Source organism: Etheostoma cragini, chromosome 22 (assembly GCF_013103735.1).
Source record: "Etheostoma cragini isolate CJK2018 chromosome 22, CSU_Ecrag_1.0, whole genome shotgun sequence".
NCBI lineage: Eukaryota > Metazoa > Chordata > Actinopteri > Perciformes > Percidae > Etheostoma > Etheostoma cragini.
Window position 1 is genome coordinate 832,415 of NC_048428.1, and position 12,361 is coordinate 844,775.

At 41.3% G+C, this 12,361-nt stretch overlaps 1 non-coding gene across 1 annotated transcript; it reads left to right on the forward strand.

Annotated features, from left to right (window-relative positions):
- The first annotated feature begins 10,084 nt into the window (after nucleotides 1-10,084).
- On the forward strand, nucleotides 10,085-10,166 carry trnas-gcu. The gene has a single exon. It is a non-coding gene; the product is annotated as a tRNA-Ser (tRNA).
- Nucleotides 10,167-12,361: the final 2,195 nt, after the last annotated feature.

The following is a 12,361-nucleotide window of genomic DNA, read 5'->3' on the forward strand; positions in this document are numbered from 1 at the left end:
ACCCTGCAGAGATCTGAGGACCAGGTAACCATAGTCCTCAGATTGGACCGATAGTCTAGCTAGCTGTCTGGATTTACCTTGCAGAGACCTGAGGACCAGGTAACCATAGTCCTCAGATTAGACCGATAGTCTAGCTAGCTGTCTGGATTTACCTTGCAGAGACCTGAGGACCAGGTAACCATAGTCCTCAGATTGGACAGATAGTCGAGCTAGATGTCTGGATTTACCCTGCAGAGATCTGAGGACCAGGTAACCATAGTCCTCCGAAATCCACCAGATGTTAGAACGCCAACACAGAGACAGAGGACTGGGACAGACATCAGGCCGGAACCCCTGGCAGCTCCGGAGCAATCCCCTAAATGAATTGTCATAATTATAGACTTATATATACCTTGGGGTTAAGGTTGTCCCTGGTTGCATGTCTTTCCCAGTCTCTCTCACCTTAGTTCATGTTATCTCTCTAATAAAGATTGTTTTGTAATCTTAACTTTAAAAGGACGCAGTATGTCCAGTATGTATCTCTTCTAATGTAATGGTAATACATAAAGACAGACAAAGCAACCTGTTGGTAATCAGTGGAGCAGATAGTTCCCTCCCGAGTTGGTGGAGGTCAAACCAGAGCTAAAAGGAGAGAGAATCTTGGACTATTGGTTTGATGTGTTTTTGCCCTCTAGTGGCCAGAAATTAAACAATGCCGCTTTAAAGGCCTTTTTCAGTTAATGTGGCTGATGGACCTCTTCCCAGGACTGTGTGGGTGTCTCTAGACTGACTGATTAACTTCTTCCTGACTCTCTTGTTAGCTGTGTTGCACCTGAGAGGGCAGGACAATGACAGCTTTATCGTTCTTATTTGTAGGAAAGATGTGTGACCTCATAAAGTCCCATCTACGCTCCGGCCCCCTTCAACCTGAGCAGAGGTCTAATCAGACAGAATAACTCTAATCACCTGGGTGGGTGTTGGGGGGCTTTATGTGGTCCATCAATTGATGGATTTTCCATCAAGATTAACTGTTTCATGCATAACATAATGCTAATAATAAATGAACACACGTTTATTAGAATCAAATTCAAAGTCCCGTCCCTCGTTTATATTTCGCCATTCTTCTTTGTAGCAATAACATGTCTTTCTTTCCCATCAGGAGAGAGGAACGCATTGAATATCTAATTCTGTTGCCCCTTCAAATATCTATTTTTGTAAGAATTATTGAAGCACTTCTGACTAAGGAGTCCAGGCAGGAGCATGCATCGCGCAGTCCTTTAAATCAAGCTGGAACTCCTCTCATTGCTAAAGAAACGGCCGGCCATGTCGCAGCTGCTCCGAAACAACCATTACGCCCAATAGTCATGACTAAAAAACGAAACAATTATGCTCACATGTGCATCGCAAGAGCCGCTCCTCTATCCTAGTATACATTTAAAGGAAAAGAGAACTGATATATCCTTTTGGTAATATTCCAATTTCACTGCTGTCTATTTTCTTATGACTGTGCACTGTGTGAGTGTTCACGATAAATGGCTATTTTATTCCTCAGAGTGCTGTTATGCTCCTTTACATCATTTTACTCAAATGAGGTATATTTCATGTTACTGTTCAAAATGATATTTACATTTTTTTGTACTCTTGTTTGTGAATAGTGACATTCATGTTTGTTATGTTGATATTATTCTGTTCCTTACCCCGCTGTGGATGCCGCAGCTTCCCTCAGTTCAGCTTCTTCTGACGTTACAAACCTTTCTGACCCCCCCCCGGTCACGTGATTTCTTTGCTTATAGTGGAACATTTTGTATGGGTGTTGCTCTTCTTTTTATAGTATTCATATTTCTTTTTCAAATGTTTCTTCTATTTCAACTTGATTTCAAATTGTGACCTTTTACACTGTAGAACATGATCAAATGTACAGCCTTGAATAAAAAACATTAAAAGAGATCAAACATTGTTCTCCGTGTGTATGTTTTAAAAGCAATGGTCCATGTATGATATTGGATCTGTGCCACGTCACATTCATTTAGCTCTAAGTGCATTCAACCAAGTGGAAACTACCCAAACAATCATGCAAGTACAACAACTTCAAGTGCTGTCCATTTAAACTATTACTTTTACACTATCTTGTGTTGCTTTTAGTAAAAACGTTAAATCAGTACTTCAGGTCATGGGTCAAATTACCCCAAACCATCCCTTTAAGAAACAATTAAAGGAATTCTAGTCCTATGACACTCATGATAAACATTACAAGGTGTTTCAAGTGCAGTTGTTCAACCTTTTGAGCACAAAAAAACGATATCTGAACAAATAAGTGCCATAAAGTGTCAATGTAGATCATTCAACAAATCCCAACTAATTATGCAGCTGTTTCCAAATAAGAGGGAAAAGCCGTTTTCCCAGTAGCCAAGTGAAATATGCTTAATAGTTGCACAAATACAGGCGTTCAACAGCATGAAGACCCCAGTAAATACTCGGATGAGCAGGCGCAACACATTTCAAGCTTAGTCCTCTTCCTTATCAGTTGGTTTAGTTTCATTTCAACAGAGTGCAGTTTTTGGCAGTTGCACTCAGTGGGATAAATGACCCCATTAGAGGCGTTGTTGGGAGGTTATATTAGGCAACCATTTGCCATTGGACAACAAGTCCTTCAAATGAAACAGCGAGTTGTTTTCCCAAGCCCTCTTGAAAGAGACATACTGTATCGGACTGGTTTGCCAGATTTGACCACTAGGTGTCGAGACTGTTGAGAAAATCCATAATTTATAAGGCTATCATCTTGACATCCCCAAAAAAACATGAACTTAGTAAAGAACACGCGCTAGTCGGTTTGGCAGCGAAGTGCTCAGACCGTCAGACGCTAGCGGCTCCGGTAGACAAAACGGAATATTAATCATGTTGTCATATTGCTTTTTGCCAGTGTATGGCAAGCTAAAGTTACTTGGAAAGTGTAGATAGGTAAGCTAATCCACAATAAATGAAGCTACACTGAAGCTAACCTTCGTCCCCAAATATATGTAGCAAGCTAAGCTACAGCAACAGGGCAAAAGTAGTTTTCTAGATTGGAGCTATTTTCATGTACATCCCTGTAAACAACATACACGTATGTGTTTTGGCAGAAATCTTGCATCTGAAGGACTGTTGTTTCAGACGTGAACACAGTGACTTGGGATCTATTCTGGGGCAAGCACGCTGCTGTGGCGGCTGTGACGATGCCCGCACATTTATTGAGAACAATGAATGTGCGCATGTTTGAGAATGTGCTGGTTAGTTAGTTGGTTAATTAAAAGAATTATGAAATGTCTGACCTTAAAGGACAATTATCAAACTGTCAGCCAATGTGAGGAATGAGATTGTAATGATATTATAATGTGGTGGTCTGTGCTCCGGTCATGGCAGAAATGAATTGTGATTTGTTCATATTTTCTTGCAGAAATGTGTAGGTGATATTTAGGTGATGGGGCGGCTGGGGATCAGGGGTTTCAAAATGACGCTGTTTCCACTCAAGTTTTTTAATGAACAGAAAACAAGTGGAAGAAAACACACCTTGAGATAAAGAGAAAGAGTTCAGGGATTTATTGTGGTCAAGTGGTGACAAAGCCTTTTTCCTGAGGCACTCTGGTGCAGATCTCTCAACTGAGGAACAAAGCCTGTGCTTGATCCGTGGAGTGCTACAGAGTGTCCCTGAGCTGCCTGTTTGTCATCATCCTCTTCTGCATGCACACTCTTATCAAGGGACTCTTCATTCAGTGACTGAATGCTGCTTGCTGGCAGAGACAGTAGGCCTGAACTCAAAAAAGCTCCTAAAGCAGAGAAATGGTGGGGAATGCTTCCAGTAGGGGTTGATGGAGGCTTGGCGGTGTCTTCAGAAGAGGACTGGCATGCAGGATGGAAATAACTGTAATGCAGTCGAGCCCAGCCAGTTTTCCAGTGGCGTAGTTGCAGCGTGGCCACCACTCTAACATAATCCTTAATTCTTAACAGCCACACTTTAGATTGGAGATCCCCTCTCAACCAGAGGTGTGTGTGAAAATCATTATCATCATGTGTGAAGAGATCAGAGTGGGAGAGAGAGGCAGTCAGAAGGGGAAAGAATGCATTCACATATAGAGTGTGAAATGGATGACTTTAATCTGGTCCTGCTACTTATCCGTGGGTGTGAGGCTGGATCGCTGCAGATGAAATCGCTTCGTTGCATATGCAACAGCACAGAAGATGAAATGGATCATTTACCCCGAGAAAATGCTGTCATTATGAAGCTGATGACTTGGAGAGTACATTATGATGCTCATGGCATAGGATAGAACTATTTATGTGTGCAGTTATCAGTTATAGTAGAAGCTCTGTCAGTATCTTGCACATGTTGCCCCAGTAAGTAGTGCAGTGTACAAGTGTAAATTATGCATATCAGTGGTAGTTGCAGTTTTTCATAATGCTTACGAGGGAAAATTTAGTCTCCTGCTCTACGTATCCATCCGCTATGCGCCCATTCTAACACCTCTACAGAGAAGTGCGTAACTTTTTTTCCTAATCCTCTTTTTGCCAAGACCCCTTGGCCAAGAAACCGCCGGCAAGAGTCACAGTGATGATCCAAGGGGGGGTCCTTCTGACAACATCTAACAATGTCTGTGATTGGCTGTGTAACATCGCAGAGACACACAGGAAAGACTCTATGTTACACAGAGACGGCTCACGTAGTAGGAGCCGGAAAAAAATCGGTACGGACAAAAAAGTATTGTTGTGGAACCGGTACAGTCACAGTATTCGTATCGGTACTGGCATCGAAGGTTTACCCAGCCCTACCCAGCACTGATCCTGTTAAGCCCCAATAAGTCCAGGATGCAGCACTTCTTACTGGGGAACCAAGAGCAGTGGAACTGATTTGGGTCGCTAGAAAACTCAGACAACCTTTCATTAAATGTGTTTCTTAGACCTTAACCACTGTCGAATTGAAGGCCTTTGAAATGCGGAACCCTTTAGAATTCTGTCTCTTTTCTACAGGGACCTCAAGTGAGCCGGTGCAAGGCCGATCGCTAAACCAGCGTTCAGATCTTTGAAGGGATCCTGTTTTTAGCATCCTGAGTGCTTCTTCTTTACAGAGAAGGAGGTTTGGAAGCACTGAGGAGTGCAGACTGACATGTCATCCTTTTTCAGGAATCTGTGTTGGTTTAATTGTTTCAATAAATCTGTCCGTCCAATCAGGCCAAATTATAAGAAAAAGAAATAAATCTGTAACTGTTTTCCCATTGGTTTACATTTTAGAATGTGGATAATTTATCCCACCCAACATTTCGAGACAACATGATTCCCAATAAGACAGTAAAGAGAACAATGACTAGTAGTATCATTTTCAACATCATGTCTCCCTGTAGGAAATGAATGACAGAAAGCCCAGACGGTCAGAAGGTGGTCTCTGTGGCTGTTCTCTCTTCCTCTTCTTCTTCCTCTTCTCTTCCTCTTCCTCTTCTCTTCCAGTCAGAGCAGTGAACTGTCTCACCATATTTCTCAGTTAGATAAGCTTGTCAATGAGCCGGGACTCCAGAGAGGCAGGGCTCTCCATCAGAGTAAAGTCTATAATCAACAGTCTACCTTGACCCAGTCCCAGATGGATGACTGTACTAGACTCTGGGGGTGCTTCAGACTTGGAGTCTGAGGTGTGTAATAGGCTCGTGCCGATTGGCGACAAAAATCTGGTATTGACGGTCAAAGGGAGGAAAGATGATTTATGATTTCCTGTGCTGATATCAAGACGATTTTTCACAAATTTACTATCAGAACTAAGATGTTATAAAAAAGTAGAACCTAGGTCCTACTGTGTATTTCCCGAGCCAAGATGATTATTCAAAATCTTCAATCTAAATAAAAATTTTAAGTCAGAAGAAGCTAAACAGATATAAAGAAAATATAATTTGAACTATATTGATTTATACATCCAGAAAGACAGCACAATAATAGAACGCGGAGAGCTTATTGACTTTTCCAGGTTTGGGTATACCCCGGGGGGGGGGGGGGGGGGGGTTGACACCAGTACTTTCTGTACTAAAAGGTAGCTCGGAAGGCGTACTGGTTGCGGAGATGTTAAGATATTTCTGTGCCATGTTTGCAAGTACGGTTGATTGGCTTTTGAACCTGGGTATCTCAGTATCTCATTTAACTCTTCTTGCAGGTGAACGGCCATTTCAGCCCGATGATCACAAGCTTGTCTGCCAAGAAGAAGAACAATGTCTTTTTAGTTTGCTGATTGGTTCCTCGTCATCGTCCGCTTCAACACTTCAGGTGGAATGCTGTCCTTTCAGAAATCTCATCTTCAAGATGAGCCATCGGATTCTCAAGTTGACATCTGATGCAGTCCAGGTTGGCAGGTTTATGTGCCAGGCCTTGACCTTGGACCGTGGGCCAAGAAGGGTGACTGTGCTCATTAACTGACATGTGTTGTCAATGTCATATTTAAAGTCGAGCTGCGCCAAGACTCCCTGTTTGATGTCTGCCATCACTTTCTTTCTTCGTCAGCACATTGGGGCAGCAGAGGCAGGGGAGTTGACGCTCACTTGACATTACATCTGTATATTCTACGACTGGCGGTGCGACAATGTTCTTTCAGGTTCAGGTTGGTAGTTGGTATTGGCTTTTGTGTTTAACAATCCTCACTGTCTTTGTATTTTTGATAGCCCCACAGCATCGCTCGGCAGGTGAGTGTCTTCCTTGGGATAGCCAGCACTAATAAAAACTGTCAAGGTGCCCGGGATGGGCAATGAGTAAAGGGGATATTTGACTTATTCTTACGTGTTTTACATATTTTTTCATGTGGTAAATGTAGCTGCTGTTTGGAGTTGTTGCTGCCTGTTCCAGCTGTGAAGGCTGCGCTACACACACAGAAAGGCCGGCCAGTTTCAGTTTTTTCTCCGTTCAATGCGTCGTTCACTGACACATTTCAAATTGTGGAAAAAGCAGCTAAGCCACGGCCACTTCAGGTTCCAGACAGCTGCCACGATGTTGGCCCCGTTGCCTGGATAACGCACAATGTTGTTTTCTCTTCCATTCCCCACGCCTGCAGTCCCTCTTCAGAACTTCAGCAGTGGGACTCTCCAGGACAAAAAGGGTCTCAAGGTGTTTGGATTTCACCTCCCAATGCCCAAATGTATAGCGAGCTGTTAAGGTCACATAGGGAGACACAGGAATGCTGGTCCACTTGTCCGTGGTCAGTGAAGTGGTTCTTTTTATCTTTACTGGCAACATACTGTGCGATCTCAGTTTGCAGTACACATTAGTGATTTGAGAAATATTTTTGGCCAGGCAGCTGGTATTGCCCGTCTAACATAGCTTTGAAAGTTTATTTTTCTCAATTGTGTGAAATGAGAGCGTCTACTTTGCGATTTATCTTGCAACAGCAGAAAAAAATGCCCTTGTTTCTAAAACACATCACCAAGAGTTCACTGATATTTAACCAATGGTTGAGAATTCTTATGACAGGGAATGGGAATGGCATGAAGTGCACAAATGCACATGCACACACACACACACACACACACACACACACACACACACACACACACATACACACACACACACACACACACACCAATATCCATCCATCCATCTTCATCCTCTTTTCCAGTGTTGGGTCGCGGGGGCAGCAGCTCCAGCTGGGAACCCCACACTTCCCTTTCCCGAGCCACATCAACCAGCTCCAACTGGGGGATCCCGAGGCGTTCCCAGGCCAGGTTGGAGATTTGTAATCCCTCCACCTAGTCCTGGGTCTTCCCCGAGGCCTCCTCCCAGCTGGACGTGCCTGGAACACCTCCCTAGGGGGGCTCCCAGGAGACATCCTTACCAGATTCCCGAACCTCCTCAACTGGCTGTTTTCTACTCCGCTGGCCTGTCCAAATCCCTCAAGTAGATCACTTGACTGGCATCAAATGTACAAGGTTTTGGCCCATACATAATTTTAATTCACGGCATAATCTTCCTGTTGGCTGTTGGGCCTGCTGCCAGGCTAGGTGGTTGTGGCTTACCTGCTCTCAAACCAGCTGGGAGGGCTTCATGATGTTTCACGTTTCTCTGAATGTTGCAACGGATAACCCTTTCCCCCATTAAGTTGTGTTAACATCACCTAAAAAGTTTCTAGACAAGTGATGATTTTATCAAACTGTCCCCGGTTTATCCCATGACATCAATTAATGCCTTGGTCATATATTCAGACAAAATAATGAATATATTGAATGAAAGTCTGAATATATTGACTGAAAACTTCCTGTTTAGCCAAGATTAAAGGAACAAGATGTGTGTCTTTTAGTGTTGATTAAAAAACGTTCATCCCATTCAACTGCACTTGACTTTCAGGAATCACACGTCAAGGTAAGGAGTGTAATTATATTTCCATCCTTTCGTTGTCTTGTTTCTTTCAGCAGCGCTGTGTTCTTGCCCCAGTGTGGCTGAATGAAAGGCTGCCAGGAATTGAGGTTTAGAAGTTTGCATCCCCATTACCATAGGCCAAATCGTCTGCACTGTCAATTACAGCGAAAGCATTGTCTGCGGGGGGTTTAGCTGAATGTTACAGGTGGAGATGAATAACAAGCATTCCTTCTGGAACACCTTTAATGAGGAAAATCTGTTTCTCTTGTCAGATTGCGATGGTGAGAATTTCGGTGCGATGCATGGAGAATTCTTAGCGAATTCTAATCAAAAGCCCCTCTCCTCAGACGACATAGACAACGCCGTGTAGACAATTCAGTCAGTGGGATAATCTGAAGAGCCTTGCACAGCTAGCTAAGTCCTTCACATCTTTCATTGTTGCTGACTGAGTGGCAGTCTTTTCAAGGATTGTTGTAAGGGTTCAACTAGGATTTTTGTAGATATATGTGTTTTAGAACTGTGTGAGTAGGTTAACAATACAGTATGTGAGTCTTCTTTTTTCCCAGCTTGTCTTTATGAGGATGTTTTAGTAATTGAATAACCCCATAAACAATCAACATTTTATTTATCTGCTTCCTGTGAAACAGCAAGATAGAAGATGTAGCCGTATATCAGTCTCATGTGGTTTACGTCTGAGCTGGAGTCAGGCCATGGTTAGCCTAGTTCATCACAAAAGCTGGAGGCAGGGGGAAACAGGGGGAAACAGCTTGTCTGACGCTGTCCAAAAATACATCCACCAACACACATGGAAATGTAGAAATAACAGTAACAGATCATTTCATTTAATCTGTTGGGAGCATGATGTAGAGGGTGAGAATGACCGCAAAGATTCTGACGTGGATTACAGCCCATAATGTGAGAACATGTAGAAATGTATATAGTATTTTGTATACTACCTGCACACATGCTCTACCTGCTCCAACAGGGCCATCATTTTCCCGATATATTTCTGTGGAGGATTAATAAATCCTCTTATCTTAACTATGCTCTGTTCCTCGCTGAGCCGAGTGGTTGAAGAGTCACTGCGGAGTAACACGGCTGTATATTGATCTGCAATCGTTCTCATCTAATTTACACACACACACACACACAGACACACACACTCACTTGTCTCGTTAAAGGATTTAAGACTCCCACACAGTCCAGGCCAGCGGATCATTTCAGCTACTGTGGGCACAGACTCCATACAGCAAATAGCACAAACCCATGTATTCATCACAGGGTCAGGGCTGGCCCATGATATGAAAACCAGGAGATGAGATAAGAAGCGCTTATGCCTGCCCAGCGTCAGCAGTGGGCTGCGGTCATTATGTCGTATTATGTCACACTGATTAAGAGTCTGGACCTCTGTCGGCCTCGGGGCTCACTGCGTGGGACGCGGGGCTCACTGCGATGTCAGAAATAGAAAGAGCAGGCTAGGCGTCAGTGTTTGCGGGATGAGATGTTGCAGAACATTGTGGTGATTCATCTTTAAAAACACGTGTAGCTCAAAGAAACAAGATGGCTGCACATGGATTATACAATGTTTCTTTTAACCATTCAAAAACACATTCAGGAAACAAACCACAGTTTAGCTATAGTGTAGTTTGTTGAAAAAGTGATTTAAAAAGCCACAATATACTGTAGTATGTTGAAGAAAGTCATAGTACAGTATGTGCAAAAAGAGATAATACAAAGTGCCATATGTGCAGCAGACGAGGTGGCCGAGAGGTTAAGGCGATGGACTGCTAATCCATTGTGCTCTGCACGCGTGGGTTCGAATCCCATCCTCGTCGTACTACATTGTTTTATACAAGCAACAGTATAGCATTTCTTTAAAAAGCTATAGTATATTATGAGAAAAAAGTCACAGCGTAGTATGTAAAACAAAATTGAAAAAGCCTTAGTGAAGTATTAAAAAAGTTATAGTGTGTTATGTAAAAAAGGTTCAGTATAGTATATATGTCAAAAAAAGAGAAAAAAAAGAAATAGTAAAGTATGTGGAATAAAACGATTATAGGATAGTATGTTGAAAAAATGATAAAAAAATCCATAGTATAGCCATAGTGTAGTATGTCAACAAAAACTGACTAAAACAAGCCTTAATGTAGTAAGTCGAAAAAACTAATTATTGAAAACAGTCATAGTATATAGTATGTGGAATAAATGACTAAAGAGATTAAAGATAAAAGATTGAAAAATCCATAGTATAGCCATAGTGTAGTATTAAAAAAGCCATAGTGTAGTATGTCAAAATGTTATATTATGGTAAGGCAAAAAAGTGATTAGAAAAAGCAATTGTGTAGTATGTCAACTAATGGTGGTTTTCCACTGCGTGGTATCTACTCAAATTGCCTCGACTCTACTCGCCTTTTGGGGTTTTCCATTACAAAAAAAAGTCCCTGGGACCTGCTACCAGGTACTTTTTTTAGTACTATCTCAGTCAAGGTTCCAAGTGAGCTGAGGCGAGCCCAAAAGGTGACCTGGAATCCTGCAGACTACTGATTGGTCGATCACTGTGTTTTTAGCAGACAAGAGATCGGAGTTTGTGTCCAGAACAAACGGGACATTAAAAAAAACATCTAGCCAGACGGAGATTATCTACTCTCTGCACTATTCTCACTTTCTACTGTTCAATATTAAGGGCTGTTAGGGGCTTTATGTTGTTTCTAATATTGCACACTGTTACTTTTAAAAAAACAAGACAATATAACAAAGAAAAGTTTTTATTTAGCTTTTCAAGTAGCGCATCAAACCCTCCCGTACATCCCGGGCTTCTTCCTCTGCACTCTGTGACGATGTCCCCCCCGGCTTTGCTGTCCCAGATGCATCCCGGTCGTTGACATAAGTCTCTCCATGACTCTCATAAAGATGTTGTTGTCGTAGTGAAGACAGCTGTTGAAAACAAGAAGAGAATACGTAGCTGTCCGCGTGAATGCCTTTTTGTTAAGTTGTCATTCAAATGCAAAAGATAACGACGTGTACATTACGTCTCTGATTTGTCTTTGGAGTCTAGTCTGAGGAAACTTGTCCATCGCGTTAGGAACGTGGTTTGCTGTTAAGGAAAACAGAAACACAGCGTTGCTCTTCCTGTTAATGTCTAGAATACGTTTTATTAAATACACCTAGTCGTCTTCAGAGCCTGTTTAAGTAAAGACATGTCACGTAGAAAAGTATTTAGCCCTTTTAAAAGTAGACAAAATATGAATGTACCAACTTGGATTCAGACTTTTGTCGATGTACTATACTATGACATTTTATGACTTTTTTCGATTTACTATTTTATGACTTTTCATGATTTGTTTGATGTACTATACTATGACTATTTTCGATGTACAATTCTATGACTTTTTATGACTTTTTTCAATGTACTATAATATGACGTTTTATGAATTTTCTCGATGTACTATAGCTATACTATGACTTTTTATGACTTTTTTCGATGTACTATAATATGACTTTATATGGACTTTTTAGATGTACTATACTATGAAGTTATATGATTTTTTTTGATGTACTATACTATGATTTTTTATGACTTTTTTCGATGTACTATACTATGACTTTTTTCAATGTACTGTATATGACTTTTTATGACTTTTTTCTATGTACTATACTATGACTTTTTATGATTTTTTTTGATGTACGATACTATGACTTTTTTTGACCTTTTTCGATGTACAATACTATGACTTCATAAGATTTTTTTTCGATGTACTATACTATGACTTTTCATGACTTTTTTCGATGTACTATACTATGAATTTTTATGACTTTTATCGACATACTATACTATAATTTTTTATGACTTTTTCCGATGTACTATACTATGACTTTCTTTGATGTACTATAGTACGACTTTCCATGACTTTTTTGATGTACTATGCTATGACTTTTTATGACTTTTTTCATTGTACTATATAATGAATTTTTATGATTTTGTCGATGTACTATACTATGACTCTTATGACTTTTTATGAATTTTTTGATG